The 15,609-nt window shown below is 35.9% G+C and overlaps 1 long non-coding RNA gene across 1 annotated transcript in view; it reads left to right on the forward strand.

Annotated features, from left to right (window-relative positions):
• The window catches only part of LOC135268212 (uncharacterized), a 58,911-nt gene that overhangs the window by 21,983 nt on the left and 21,319 nt on the right, over positions 1-15,609 (forward strand). The window contains exon 2 of the long non-coding RNA XR_010336482.1: positions 1,812-1,928. This is a non-coding gene — a long non-coding RNA (uncharacterized LOC135268212). The remainder of the gene's footprint in view (positions 1-1,811; positions 1,929-15,609) is intronic.

Consider the following 15,609-nt stretch of genomic DNA (forward strand, 5'->3'; position numbering starts at 1 on the left):
ACAGGCAACTGAGGCAACTAGATACAGATATGGTGTAAACCTCAAAAGTTTTGTAAGAAACATTTATGGAGTTTCAGATGAGGGGAAGGCTGTGTCCTGTTGGGAGGATCTGAGAGTTCCATGCTAGAAATTTCATTTAAATTTGAACTAAGGAATGGACTACGCTGGATCTCAATAGGAACAAGCTGGTTGAGCAAATTCCAGACAAAGGACTAATGTGATCAAGAGATCAGAGAAAAGAAATCTCTGACATGACTGGTGATCTGGTCAATTCATCAAACAGGTGGGCCAAGAAATAACGTCATTTGAAAAAAATGTTAGAAAGTTGGTTGGGAATGCATTATAGATACCCTTGCATATCAGATTACATTTTGAAGGATTTTTGCGATTCATAAAGGAAGCCGTGGCAAATACTCAAAGAAATTTGTGGTCTTGTTAGAGCTGCATTAAGATTAATATGATGAAATTCATAGGATGGAACAAGAGAAACTAAAGGTGGGCAGAGAGAGGTAAAAGCCCAGACTAGGGTGGTGGCATTGAGAAAGGAAAGGAAGTCACATATTGTGAAAGAAAAAACACAATTTGTGGTTATTTAAATGTACAGAAAAATAGCGTAAGCAGATTCTTAATTAACAAGCTGCCAATATTTGTTAGAGCCGAAGGCTCTTTCATAGTTTTAGGAGGTGCTTCAAGAGCTCTGCACCATATCCTCCTCTGGGATGCTCACGGTGTTAACACATCACAGTCTATGAGAAGACCTGTGTAAAAACTCCTATTTAACTTGATTTCATCCAGATATTATCCAATTTATTCCAGCAGATACTGGCACGTTGGTAGTTATATGTGGAACACCTATTCATAGTCTAAAAACCTAGTATTCTTTATATACACTTTCTGCCGCTGAAAGCAGTAATAAACACGAGCTCTCAGTTCTGCCTGTGTTGTGACACAGCCATACTTTCTTGTCATTTTTATTCCACACACGTCATTGTTTATCAGTGGTGCTTATTGAGGGGAGGGGGCAATTTTGAGTCATAACATAATTTTGAATCATCAAATATTGTGAATTAGAAAACGTTCTCGTCTACCATCACTCAATTAAAACTCTATTTGGAAGTATCTTGGAAACATATAATAGAATGAAAACCATAACAGCAAAGACCATAAAATCAGCAAATAAAAATCAGTGATAAGATCAAGACATGATATATAAATGACAAACTTTTATAATTCCTTAATTCATGAAAAATCATTCAAATAAATTCAGTATTTTACAAATGAGCAAGTAAAATAATTATGACTTTTAAAGGCTGTATTAGGATATTATTTCCTTATAAGAAATGTAGACATAATGCTTTTAATTTGTTTTTATTAATTTGCAGTTAATAATTAACACATAGGCTTTTTTTTAGATGAAAAATCTTAAACATGTAAAAAGAAGTCTTGATATTACTTATTTTATTAGCATAAAGTACTAAAATTCTCTAATTCCTTATAGAAAATCAAACCTATGTCACCATGTTTGTTAATCCAATTTGATTTTTTATTCTTAGATCTGAAGTTTCTACTAAAAATTTAATACATTTATCAGTAAAACACATGATTAGAATCCAAATATATTAAAATTTTTGCTAAAGCAAACTAAACAGATAAAGAAATGTTTTTGCCTTTACTTTTAGAAAAAAAGGTAAAGAATTCTATCCTCTAAGAGAGCAAAACAAATTATATTATGGGACATTGAGACAGAAAAGAGGCTGTTTTCATTTTTGGTATTATTTGCCAATGTTTGACAGTTGCATTTTTTTTCCCAGATGAGAATTGTGCATCAATGTTTAAGTCCCAAGAGATGTTATCAGTCTAAACAGCCCAGTGAACAAGTATTTGTGACCCTCCTTCCAAATGAAATGTTCTATAGAAAGGTGGAAGTGGTAAGAAACCGTTGAAACAGTGGTTAAGAAGGTAGGTCTTTGTGGGTACTGATGGGAAATAGTCGTTAGGGGAAAGCTGCTTCACCACACAGGAAACAGAAAAACTCTTGAATGCATCTTGTCCAGCTGCGGCAGAAGAATTTACATAGATAACATTTTAAAACCAGAGAGTTTGTATTCAACTGGTGACCAAGAAACGGAGAGGTGAAGAGCTGCAGGCAGAGTGGAAGGGAAATATTTTAAAGTTACAAGACCTACAAACTGTGCATTTTGCAAATCACATAGCAGCAGATCTTCCCAGAAAAGATGTTTAAAATAGAGACCTACACTTTATCATATTGAAAACCAGAGCAATCTCAATTAAGGTTAAAAAAAAAAGGTTTACCAAACCAAAAGAAACTGAAGGAAGCATTTATAAGCTAACATAGCTATTACTGAATGCCTTGAAATGGAAATATTTATATTTTCTTATTATAGATATTAAAAAAGGTAATAAGTACAAATATTCATAGCAAATATTAAAATAGTAACAATAAAGTTTGCCACTTTTTCTCACTTAAGAGGAACTGATTTGGCTTTGTGATTTCACTTAATTGTAATGAAAATTCTATAAGCTCAGAACTATCATCCGCATATTATAGATGAGCAAACAAATTCACAGAGATCGAGGCTTTTGACCAAGCTCCTAGGACTCAGGTTTTAAACCCCATGTGATGAAGTCTGAAGCTTGTGCTTAGTAAACGTTATTGTGCAACGCCTGTCATAATAATTTGAAGAGTAACAAAAATAATTACATTCTGTGTGTGGTTAGTTCTCTCTTTTTTAATTATCTTATTCTTCTTCCAGCATGTCATATATATTATTCTCCCTATAAGGAAATATAAGACTATATTTATTCTTAAAGAAAATGTTGGAAATGCTCTCATGGAAAGGTTTCTTTGTGGCTTCTGGTTTTGCTTATTACTCTGGTTTTAATGATCATTCTTATTGTTCTTTCACAATATTGCAACATACTACCAGAGTCATTTTATTGTAAACACTTTGAAACTAAACATGCTTCAACAATAATATTGTGGCTATAACACAAATTCTCACCCACACGGAAATAATTGTGTGGTTTTGCTATAAAATGTATGTGGAAAAAAGAAGGGTGAAGTAGAAAATGATGACAAAGTTGAAATAAGCTCATTAAAAACATAATTCATTGGTCTTTCATTATCTTCTATTCATCTAGTGAATTTATAAGATTTTAACTATGTGGGTAATTTTTTTTTAAATTTATTTATTTTACTTTAGGTGCATACTATATCTGGCATTTCTCCCCATGTTATCCCTCCCCACCCCCCGTTGTCTCTCCCCTACCCCCCGCAACTGTCCCCTGTGTGTGATGCTCCTCTCCCTGAGTCCCCGTGTTCTCGTTGTTCAACACCCACCTATGAGTGAGAACATAGGTGCTTGGCTTTCTGTTCTTGGGTCAGTTTGCTGAGAATAATGGTTTCCAGATTCATCCAAGTCCCTACAAAGGACACGAATTCATCGTTTTTTATGGCTGTGTAGTATTCCATGGTGTATATGTACCACATTTTCTTTTTTTTTTTTTGAGACGGAGTTTCGCTCTTGTTACCCAGGCTGGAGTGCAATGGCGCGATCTCGGCTCACCGCAACCTCCGCCTCCTGGGTTCAGGCAATTCTCCTGCCTCAGCCTCCTGAGTAGCTGGGATTACAGGCACGCGCCACCATGCCCAGCTAATTTTTTTGTATTAGTAGAGACGGGGTTTCACAATGTTGACCAGGATGGTCTCGATCTCTTGACTTCGTGATCCACCCGCCTCGGCCTCCCAAAGTGCTGGGATTACAGGCTTGAGCCACCGCGCCCGGCCTGTACCACATTTTCTTTGTCCCGTCTATCATTGATGGGCATTTGGGTTGGTTCCAGGTCTTTGCTATTGTACACAGGGCTGCAATGAACATACATGTGCATGTGTCTTTATAGTAGAACGATTTATTGTTCTTTGCTTATATACCCAATAGTGGGATTGCTGGGTCAAATGGAATTTCTATTTCTAGATCCTTGAGAAATCGTCTGGTAATTTCTTTATGCTAAATTTCTAGGTACTGCTGGGGAAACACATCTCAAAGGCAAACACTCTGATGTATCAATCACTAACTGGAGACCATGTGCACATACAAATAGTTGATGTGCATGTTCTTTAATTCTTTTTGCCTATTTCATGGGATCCCTTTTGCTATGTGCCCAGTCCAGCAAGAAAGCTAGCCTAGTTGACATTTCACCTTCCATCCAAAATCTAAGCAAAAGTTTTGCATGCTATCTTCTTTCTTTTCCTTCTTTTCCCTGGCCTAAGTACTTCAGGAAGGTGCTATCTCATTTGCACGTGTTTTAGCCATCATTCCATCTTTCATTTACACGAAACCTAGTTCATTTCATGTCTGAGTCCTCTTACAATTCGCCTAACTCTCCCAATTACTTCATGAACATATGAAGAGTCTATCTCTCTTTCCTTTTTTAAAGTACTTAGAAAACTTCTTCAGTTCCTAAATATTTCTATGTCATACTGCAATTAAATTTTCATCAGGCTACAAGATAATTTAAAATGTTGTTTTACTGATTTTCTATTTAGGTTAAAGACTGCTTTCTAATATATTTCTGTGTGCTTTACAAGCATGCACAATTCATGGACGATGCTTTTTTGGTCTATCTGCAGAGCCAAGACAGGCCAAAGAATAATTTAGAAATATCCTCTGGGAGAAAAACTTTTATATAGCAAGATGGCTATATTGTAAATATTTAAGTCTTATCTAAAACTCTTACAACATCCATATTCACATTGTCACACTGTCCTTTAATATAGCTCTTTTGGAGTTTTAAATATAATAGATTCCTAGGATTAAAGCATTAAAATGGGAGCAACTATTTGTAGGAATCTAGTCTAATCCTCTTATTTTATAGCTAAGGAAAGTAAGACTCAGCACCATAAGTGCATTGAAGATTGGATCAAGTGTCAGGCTGTTTTCTGATTTCTAATATTGTGTATTTAATTTGGTATAACTACTAGCAATTGATTTCTACTCAGTAAAGTATTGGACTCAGGGTCCCAGACCAGATAAAAAATAAATGATCAAAATAGCTTGAACCATTTTGGCCTAAATATTGCTGTTTTTGAGAAAAACATGGTATCAATGGATTTGATGAGGACTGAGATGCAATATTTGAATGACCTCATGATTACTGATTCACTCAATTTCAGATTTTGAATGTAATTTTAATGGCTTTTTAAAATTATCATATTATTTTGGTCCAGTTGGATCATTAAGGCAATTTTTCTAGAGTAAATTACATGAAATCACTAAAATGGAATAAACTGAAGTTACAGGGAGGACTAAGCAGACATGACCCTGAATAAGTAAATATAAATTCTATAATTAATGACTTTGAGGACCTTGCACTTGACTTCTGTAACAGCATTTAACAAATCCTTTCGTCAGAATCATTTTTCATGCTGGATTTTAAATGAAGTTCTTTGTCTAGTCTAGAACAAGCCGGAGAAGAGCTGGCAAAGAGCCTTGGGTCATATATTTCAAATTCACCAAGCATCATAATCTTTCTCTTCCCCTTGTAGATAAAATCTCTTCAATCAAATATCTTAACTAGGTTCAAATAGTTCATAGTTCATAGTTTCTGAATCCTTAATGTGGTCTGCTTTCTAACCTTGCCTTGCAGTTTCTTCTGCGCCTTTCATTAAATCCATGATGAAATTTAAAACACACAAGCAGAATGATGTAGGCTATGTTTGTTAAGGAAGTTAATTTGCCATTTGTATTTTCATACTCTTGCTTTGCATTCCTACATCTACACAGCTAGGTGTTTTATCTTTCACTATATGTATTTACTTATCTCTATCCTGATACACTTTGAATGAGTAGCTTGCTTCCACCCACCAATTTTAATTCATCTCTTGTTAAATTAAAATTAATACAGCACACATGCACGTGCATGTGCACACACACTCATACATAAAAGACCCACACAAAATCTTCTGATCACTGATCACATTCAATACTCTATTCACAAGTAATAATTTTTGTACTATACGTCTTAAAACATACATTCTTGGTCCCAATGTGTGTTCTGGAAAGATGTTTTGAATTTGCTATTGTTCGCTGGCTTTATAGACACCAGGCTGAGAACAGGGACATTGGAGTAGTAAAGCTAAAATATGGTGGAAATGAGTAGTTCTTACAGACTGAATAGGGAAAAATAGCAGAGGACAAAGAGAATGTTATTCAGATTTTTAAAAAATAAGTTCTAGAATTTAAAAAAGAAATCAAATATGTTAAAAATAGAATAAGAACAAATTGGGGAAAGGCTAAAAAAGAATAAGAAGGAAACACAAATTTAAAGAAGTGCAAGTCTGTTAGGCAAAATGTAAGAATATTGGGAAAAAATAAGTTTAGCAGACTGACTATTCTGGAAGCACAAAATAAAATACCTGTATCTATCTATATATTCATATATATAATAAAAGACACGAAAGAACAAACCACAAGTCTAAAATATGATTGTACTAAGAAATAATAAAGGATCATTATTGCTGCTATTTCTCTTATCTTTGGTCATATTAAATATGACCAAAATAATTTCCTACAAATTGAATCTGGTATTATTTTGTCACTCAGATTAACGTATATTGCATTCTTACTTTTACAAAATACTTATATTGCATTATTGCTCAGTCAATTTCTTGTATAATGTTGATCATTTTAGACATCCTTAAAAGTGCAGGACATAGGGAAGGGGCCACAAGATGGCTGATTAGAGGTAGCCAGGAGGTATCACTCCTACTCAGAGAAACCAAATTATCAAGTAAACCACCATAATTCGGGAATGTCTTCAGAGAGAAAATGCCTAGATTCAATGAAGAGGTGGTACTGAAATTGAGACTGAACAGGGAGGAAGCTGGGAACCCTATGCAGGGTACCTGAATGCTAGGGCTAGCTCCTGGTCCTGAATGGTTCCTGGGAAAGAAGTGAGTGAAGGATGATTCACCCTTGTCATGGACCTCTGGGATCCTAGCTACAGGAGACCCCACATCCCCATAGACTTTTGAGTTGTCTGGGGGAGCTCCCCAGGGAGCGGGCAGAGACAAGCCTTCAGACAGCATGGAGTCCAGGTGCTTGTGTTCACTGGGCAGCTCCAGCAGAGAGAGTCATAGATGCCCATGCCCCAGGGATCCCCATGCACCTCTGGGAGGACTGCCCTTAGCTGACCTCCGAGCTAAGAGAGAGTAGGGCTGGTTTCCCTGTGGGACTAGAGTGTATCTATTCCATGAGCCCTCCTGCCCACTGGTCCTTCATAGGGTCCATGCCTAACTGTTCTGCAGAAATAGGTGCACAGTGCAGCCTCTGCAGTCCAGCCTGAGTGTGTTATTCCACTTGAGTACTTTCCTGGTAACCCAAGAGCACATCAGATCCCTCAGCACAGCCAGAATCCAACCCTGAGCCATAGGGTGCCCCCAGCCTGCAGCACACAGCTTGGGAGAAGGAACCAAGATCTGTGACCTACACTTGAGCAGGGAAGGAGCCCCCATCTTAAGAGTACTGCAACAGGTGAGATGAACAGGTTCTTGGGCCAGGCTGGAAGTGGGGTGTGCTTCCTTAGGAAGGGCCATTCCAGAAAGACTGTGGCATATCTCCCTGCTGCAGCCTTACCCTAAGGAAGCCCCATGGCCCAGAGCACCTAACAAAAGAAATGTGGACATGGTGCCAGTGATTGAAGGGGGGCTTCTCCATGGGCCATAAGCAGACCTGGTGAGGGAGTAATCTCTCTCCCCTCAGCCGCAGAGCATGTCCACAAACTGAAGGAAGTACAAAAAAGTGATGCAGTTGGGTTTTAGTCTAAGAGTAATGATCAGTCATTACTCTTAAGCACCGCCTATTATATCACAGCCCAAACTACAACATCAAAAATTATCCTGTTAATAATATATATGCTTGTAAAACCAAGCACAAGAATTCACCCACACATAAAGATCCTATGCAGAGCCCTGGTCCTCTGAAAGCATCCAGAAATGAAGCCAAGTGACTATACTCAACTGATATAGTTAAATGAACACAAACCCTTCAAAATGAGAATCAGCATAACTCTGCTAATTCGTAAGGCCAGCATGTCCCCTAATCTCCAAACGAGTCCACTACCTCCCCAACAATGGTTCTTAACCAGTCTGAAATGACTGAAATGACTGACTAGAATTCAGAATCTGGATGGCAAGGAAACTCATCAAGATGCAGAAGAGTACTAAAAACCAATCCAGTGAATTCAAGGAATCTTATAAAATAATCCCAGAGCAACAATCATTTTAAGAAAAAAATAATGGAAATTCTAGAGCTGAAAAATTCACTACAAGAATCTCATAATACAGTGAGACATATTAAGTGCAGAAAAGACCAAGCTGAGGAAAAAATATCAGAACTTGAAGACTGGTTCTTTAAATCAATTCAGTCAGACAAAAAAAAAAAAAAAAAAAAAAAAGAAAAAGAAGTTTAAAGAAATGAACAAAACCTCCAAGAAATATGAGATTACATAAAAAGACAAAATCTATAACTCCTTTGTACTCATGAGAGAGAATAAGCAACTTGGAAAATATATTTGATGATACAGTCCACGAATTTTTAAATTTTAAACCAATAAAAATTAATAAGGACAATGAAGGACATTACACAATGATAAAGGGTACATTTCAACAAGATGACTTAACTATTCTAAATATATATGCACCCAACACTGGAGCACCCAGACTCATAAAATAAGTTCCTGTCCTATGAAAAGACTTAAAAGATTTAGACAACCACAGAATAATAGTGGGAGAATTGAATACCCCACTGACAGCATTAGATTATGAAGGTAGAAAACTAACAAAGAAACTATGGATTTAAACATGACACTTGGCCAACTGGACCTAATAGACATCTACAGAACACGTTACCCAACAACCACAGAGTATATATTTTTTTCATCTGTACACAGAATATATTCTAAGATCGACCACATGCTTCATCATAAAGCAAGTCTCAATACATTAAAAAAATGAAATCACACCAAGCAAACTCTCAGACCACAGTGCAAGATAAATAGAAATCAATATCAAGATCTCTCAAAACAACACAAATATATAGAAATTAAACAACATGCTTCTGAATAACTTACGGGTGAACGTCAAAATTAAAGCAGAAATTTTTAGAATCTGTGAAATTAATGAAAACAAGAACAAAATATACCCAAATCTCTGGAATGCAGTTACTGCAGTGTTAATAGAAGCATTTACGACCCTAAACATCTTCATCAAGAAGTTAGAAAGATCTCAAATTAACAATCAAACGTTGAACCTAATGGAGCTAGAAAAGATAAAAAAATAAAACCAACCCTAAAGCTAGCAGAAGAAAAGAAATAACTACAATTAGAGAACTTAAAAAAATTGAGATGCAAATGTTCATGCAAAAGATCAGTGAAATCAAGAGTTAGTTTTTCAAAACAAATAAACAAGATTGATAGACGCTAGCCAGATTAAGAGAAAAAAGGAGGATTCAAATAAGTAAAATCAGAAACAACATTATAGGAACATTATAACTGTTCCTAAAGAACAAGAGATTCCCTAGACAATAGTATAAACAACTCTGCACACAAACTGGAAAATCTAGAGGAAATGGGTAAATTCTTAGAAAAACATAATCTTCCAAGATTGAATCAGGAAGATATTGAAAATGTGAATAAACCAATAACAAGCTCTAAAAATGAATCAGTAATAAAAACCCAGCAACCAAAAAAAGCCCTGGATCAGATGGATTCACAGCCGAATTCTACTAGATATATAAAGAACTGGTACTGATTCTACTGAAACTATTCCAAAAAATTGAGGAGGAGGCATTTCTTCCTAATTTATTCTAGGAAGACAGCATTACCCTAACACCAAAATCTGGCAGAGACATGGCTACATATATATATATATGTATATCCTCATCAAAATATTAGCAAACCAAATCTAGCAGCACATCAAAAAGATAATTCACCACAATTAAGTAAGCTTTATTCCTGGGATGCAAGGTTGGTTCAACAAATGCAAATCAATAAGTGTGATTCACCACATAAACACAGTTAAAAGCAAAAACCACATGATCATCTCAGTCGACACAGAAAAGGTTTTTGATAAAATCCAACATCCTTTCATGATAAAATCTCTCAAGACACTAGGCATCAAAGTAACACACTTCAAAATAATAAGAGCCACCAGTGACAAACCCACAGCCAATATAAATACTGAATAGGCAAAAGCTAGAACCATTGTCCTTGAGAACCGGAACAATACAAGAAGTCCACTCCCACCTCTCCTGTTCAACATAGTACCGGAATTCCTGGCCAGAGCAATCAGGCAAGAGAAAGAAACAAAAAAAACCTGGAAATCATCATTCTCAGCAAACTGACACAAGAACACAAAATCAAACACCGCATATTCTCACTCATAGGCGGGTGTTGAACAATGAGAACACATGGACACAGGGAGGGGAGCACTACACACTGGGGTCTGTTGGGGGGAAATAGGGGAGGACAGCGGGGGGTGGGGAGTTGGGGAGAGATAGCATGGGGAGAAATGCCACATATAGGTGAAGGGGAGGAAGGCAGCAAAATCACACTGCCACGTATGCACCTATGCAACAATCTTGCATGTTCTTCACATGTACCCCAAAACCTAAAATGCAATTAAAAAAAAATCCAAATAGAAAGGCAGGAAGTGAAACTATCTTTTTGATGACAATATTATTCTATATTTTAAAAACGCTAAAGACTCAATCAAAGGCTACTAGAACGGATAAATGATTTTAGAAAGGTTCAAGATGCAAAATCAGTGTATAAAAATCAGTAGCGTTTCTACACAACAATTATGTCCAGGCTGTTAGTCAAATCAAGAACCCAATTCCATTTATAATAGTCACACAAAAAATGAAATACTCAGAAACACAACTAACCAAGGAGGTGAAGGTTGTCTACAAGGAGACTACAAAACACTGCTGAAAGAAAGCAGAGAAAACACAAATAAATGAAAAAACAGTCCATGCTCATAGATTGGAAAAATCAGAAAAATATTCTGAAATTCATAAGAAACAAACAAACAAACAAACAAAAAGTCCAAATAGCCAAAGTAATCCTAAGCAAAAAAGAACAAACCCAGCAGCATCACTACCTGACTTCAAGCTAAACTTACAAGGCTATAGTAACCAAAGCATCACGGTACTGGTACAAAAATAGACACACATGGAACAGAATAGAAAGCTCATTAATAATAAATAAAGCAGGCCAGATGCAGTGAAACGCCTGTAATCTCAGCACTTTGGGAGGCCGAGGTGGGCAGATCATGAGGTCAAGAGATCAAGACCATCCTGGACAACATGGTGAAACCCCGTTTCTGCTAAAAATACAAAAATTAGCTGGGCGTGGTGGCCTGAGCCTATAGTCCCAGCTACTCAGCTGCTTGAGAGGCTGAGACAGGAGAACTGCTTGAACCCGAGAGGTGGAGGTTGCAATGAGCCGAGATCACGCCACTGCACTCCAGCCTGGGGACAGAAAAAGCGAGACTCCATCTCAGAAAAAAATGAATAAATAAATAATAATAATAATAAGTAAAGCCACACACCTACAACCATTACAAAGGCTGACAAAAACTAGCAATGGAGAAAGGACTTTCTGTTCAATAAATGGTGCTGGGGTAACTGGCTAGCCGTATGCACAAGAATGAAACTGTACCTTTACCTTTCACCATATACCAAAATTAATGCAAGATGCAATAAAGATTTAAGAATAAGACCTCAAAACCAAAAAACCTAGAATAAAACATCAGCCTTGGCAAAGAATTTTTGGCTAAGTCCCCAAAAGCAATTGCAACAAAGACAAAAATTGGTAAGTGGAATATAATTAAATGAAAGAGTTTCTCTACAGCAAAGAAACCATCAACAGAGTAAAGAGACAACATACAGAATGGGGGAAAATATCTACAAATGATGCATCCAACAAAGGTCTAATATCCAGAATCTATAAGACATTTAAACAAATCAACAAGCAAAAAACGGATAACCTGATTTTAAAAATGGGAAAAGGTCATGAACAGACCCTTCTCAAAAAATCACATACGAGTGGCCAAAAAATAGGAAAAAATGCTCATCATCATCATGAAATACAAATTAAAACAACAGTGAAATAAATACCAACTCACACCAGTCAGAATGGCTAGTATTAGAAAGTTAAAAAAAAAAGCAACAGATACTGACAAGACTGTGGAAAAAAGGGAAGGCTTTGACCCAGCAACACCATCTCTGGGTATATACCCAAAGGAAAATAGATCATTAAACCCCAAAGACCATGATCACAGCACTATTCACAATAGTAAAGACCACGGACTCAAACTAGGTGCCCATCCATAGTGGACTGGATTACAAAAATGTACCTACACGATAGAATATTGCATAGAAATAAAAAGGAATGAAATCATGTCCTTTGCAGCAACATAGATGGACCTAGACTCCATAATCCTAAGTGAAATAACACAGGAACAGAAAATCAAATACCCTAGGTTCTCACATATTAGTGGGACCTAAAAATTAAGCCCACAGAAACATACACATGGGAACAACTGACACCACAGACTACTAAGGGGAGAAGTGGGGAGGGGGCATGGGTTGAAAAGCTACCTATCAGGTGTTATGTTTCTACCTGGGTGCAGTATACACATGTAACAAACCTGCATGTGCACCATGTATCTAAAATAAAAGCTGAAATTTTAAGAAAAGAGAGAAAAAGAAAAACAAGTGCATAGCATTGCAGAACTCCAGATAACCATTAACAACTATCAGGATTAAACAAAGATCACATTCAAAAAAATACCCAGAATACTTATCAAAACATCACGGAATATCTGTCTTTTAAGTTTTGAAAATGAAGGTAGAGTGCCAAATATGAAATATTTTAGCTAATTAGCTAGGTATGGTGGCACACGCCTGTGGTCCCAGCTACACAGGGGGCTGATTGCCTCATCCAAGGAGTTTGAGGTTACAGTAAGCTATGATTGCATCACTGCACTTCAGCCTAGACATCAGAGTGAGACCCTGTCTCTAAAAAAAATGAAATAAATGAATACATAAAATAAGGCCAGCACAGTGGTTTATGCCTCTGATCCTAGTGCTTTGGGAGGCTGAGGTTGGAGGATCACTTGAGGACAGGAGTTTGAGACCAACCTGGGCAACCTAGTAAGACCTCATTTCTACAAAATAAAAAAGAAATTAATTAGCCCAATGTAGTGTTATGAACCTGTAGTCCTAGCTACTCAAGAAGATGACGTGGCAGGATCCCTTGAACCCAGGAGTTTGAGCTACAGTGTGTTATGATCACACTGCTGTACTCCAGCCTGGGCAACCTAGCAAGACCCAATATCAAATCAGATAGATATACATATAACAATCTTTCTGGGAATATATTCCCAGGAAAGTCCTGGGAATTTATTATCATATATATATATATATATATATATATATATATGTATGTATGTATATATATGTATGTATCTACTGAAATCATATATATATGTATATGTGTATATATATATCTCCAGTTAAATAATATTATATATACAAGTTATCTGTTAGTCCTAAAAGATCAATAAATAATTGCTGCTATAAATAAAAACACATTTTTTCTAGTAGCATAGGTATACACATTTGTTTCTTTTAACTCATTTGTCTTACTAACATTTATTTAAAACTGCTTTATATTTGCAGTGTTATATTATTACAATCCTAAAGCTGTCTCCCTTTTACATTTAGTTAGGGTTTGCATTCTATTCCGTGATTGAGTTACATTTTGGATGGTGCAAACTGTTCATACAATTTTAGCATATTAATTCCACAAAATGTTAACATTTGTAAAAATGGTATTTTAAATAAAAATATCATTTCAAATAAGATCCTTTCTATTCCAAACATTGGACTGCATTTGACCATGTTTTCATTTATTTTAAATAATCTTTTAGTTTTCATTGAGATATGAATAAATCTTCATCTACTGGTAGAGATAGAAAATACGAATTTGCTTTTGTGAGGAGATAGATCATGTAGTCTGAGATTGTAGTAACTAATTTTGAGTCTGTTACTTCCCAGAATACACAAATAAATACACCATAAGTAGATCTCGGTCAAGAATTCAACAGATGTGATTCTAACAGACTAGGTCCAATATAAATCATAATATTTCTTAGACATTTTAATGTAAATTGTGGTTATGCTGAGTTACTGCTTTTGGTGACGATGATCATGATATTACTTCAAATTTTCCAGGTTGTTAAGATACAGGGGCAAAAGGAAATACATAATGAGTTTTCTTTAAACAGATTGCCATACTAAACTCAATTTTTATTCATCAGCCAAAGCATTTCAAAATTAAATTTTTGGTAACACAAGATGAGAGCACTGAGCTAGAAAGAATTCTGTACTTAGAAACATATACTATAAGAAAGAGTGTCATTGCATGTATATCATTAGAAAATAAAATTGATGGATCATCTGCAGGGATGAAGTGAACACTAATGGAAAGTTCTGGGAATCTACTGAGATCATTAGAATATGCCACCATAGAGACAAGCACTGAAATAGTATGTTTGGGCCAAATCATGCCAGCATTTCGAATGATTTTCAGAGGATAGAGAGAAAGGGTTTGAAAGATACTTTGTTTGTTGCCAAAATATTTAAAGATGAATTACACAAAGCATGGAATCTAATTTTCAGAATACCAAATTATAGCATGTGGAGTATTTCCTGAATGCTCAATTCAACCCTTGATAATAACATTAGAAAAGTTTACATCATTCCTGGGATAAGATTAGTCCTCACTAGAGAAACATGTGAATGACAGACTATGCTCTAGTTCATCATTTGACCAACTGCTGATTCACCAACTGTCACTCCAGCCAATTCACATGGAGTCTGATGAGTGTGCCTTGAGTTATCACAACAGGAATAGCAAGAACAGGCAACAGCAAAAAACTGAGTCTTTCATAATGGGATCCATTATGAAAATCCTTTGATCATTTTAGATAATAGGCATTGAAATAATTTGGGTAACATATATTTAGCTATTCATTATTTTTAATGACATTTCAATCAATATTCAATGAGAAAATAGTATAAAAGAAGACTGAGCTCACCACACTTAAATTATTCAGCTCAGTGTCTGGTGAATAGCCCATCTTTTTCAGTCAGTTTTCCTACAGAGTTGCCCCAGAAAGCCTACTCATGTCTAAAAGGCTCTTGAAGGTTACTTTTAATTTCCACTGTTGATGAAACTACTTTTGGCAATCAAAGCCTTCCTACAGATAAAAAACCCAAAGGCACTCTTGAAGATTCAAAAATACTTCATGGCAGTAACTATAAACACTGCTGTTTAGTATATTTGTGGAAGAATGAGATAATGTGAAAAAAATTAGCTTGGCCTTTGCATACATATGCCTCAGTTAATATTTGCCAAAATTACCCATGCATAAAAATGTATTATATAGAACTTATATTTAAATTATTTTTTGATTATTTTTCAGGTATTAAAAATGCACATGCAAATAAAGAAATTAAATTA

The sequence above is a fragment of the Aotus nancymaae genome, unplaced genomic scaffold (genome assembly GCF_030222135.1).
Source record: "Aotus nancymaae isolate 86718 unplaced genomic scaffold, 86718_ANA_hifiasm-v0.15.2.pri h1tg000039l, whole genome shotgun sequence".
Classification (NCBI taxonomy): domain Eukaryota; kingdom Metazoa; phylum Chordata; class Mammalia; order Primates; family Aotidae; genus Aotus; species Aotus nancymaae.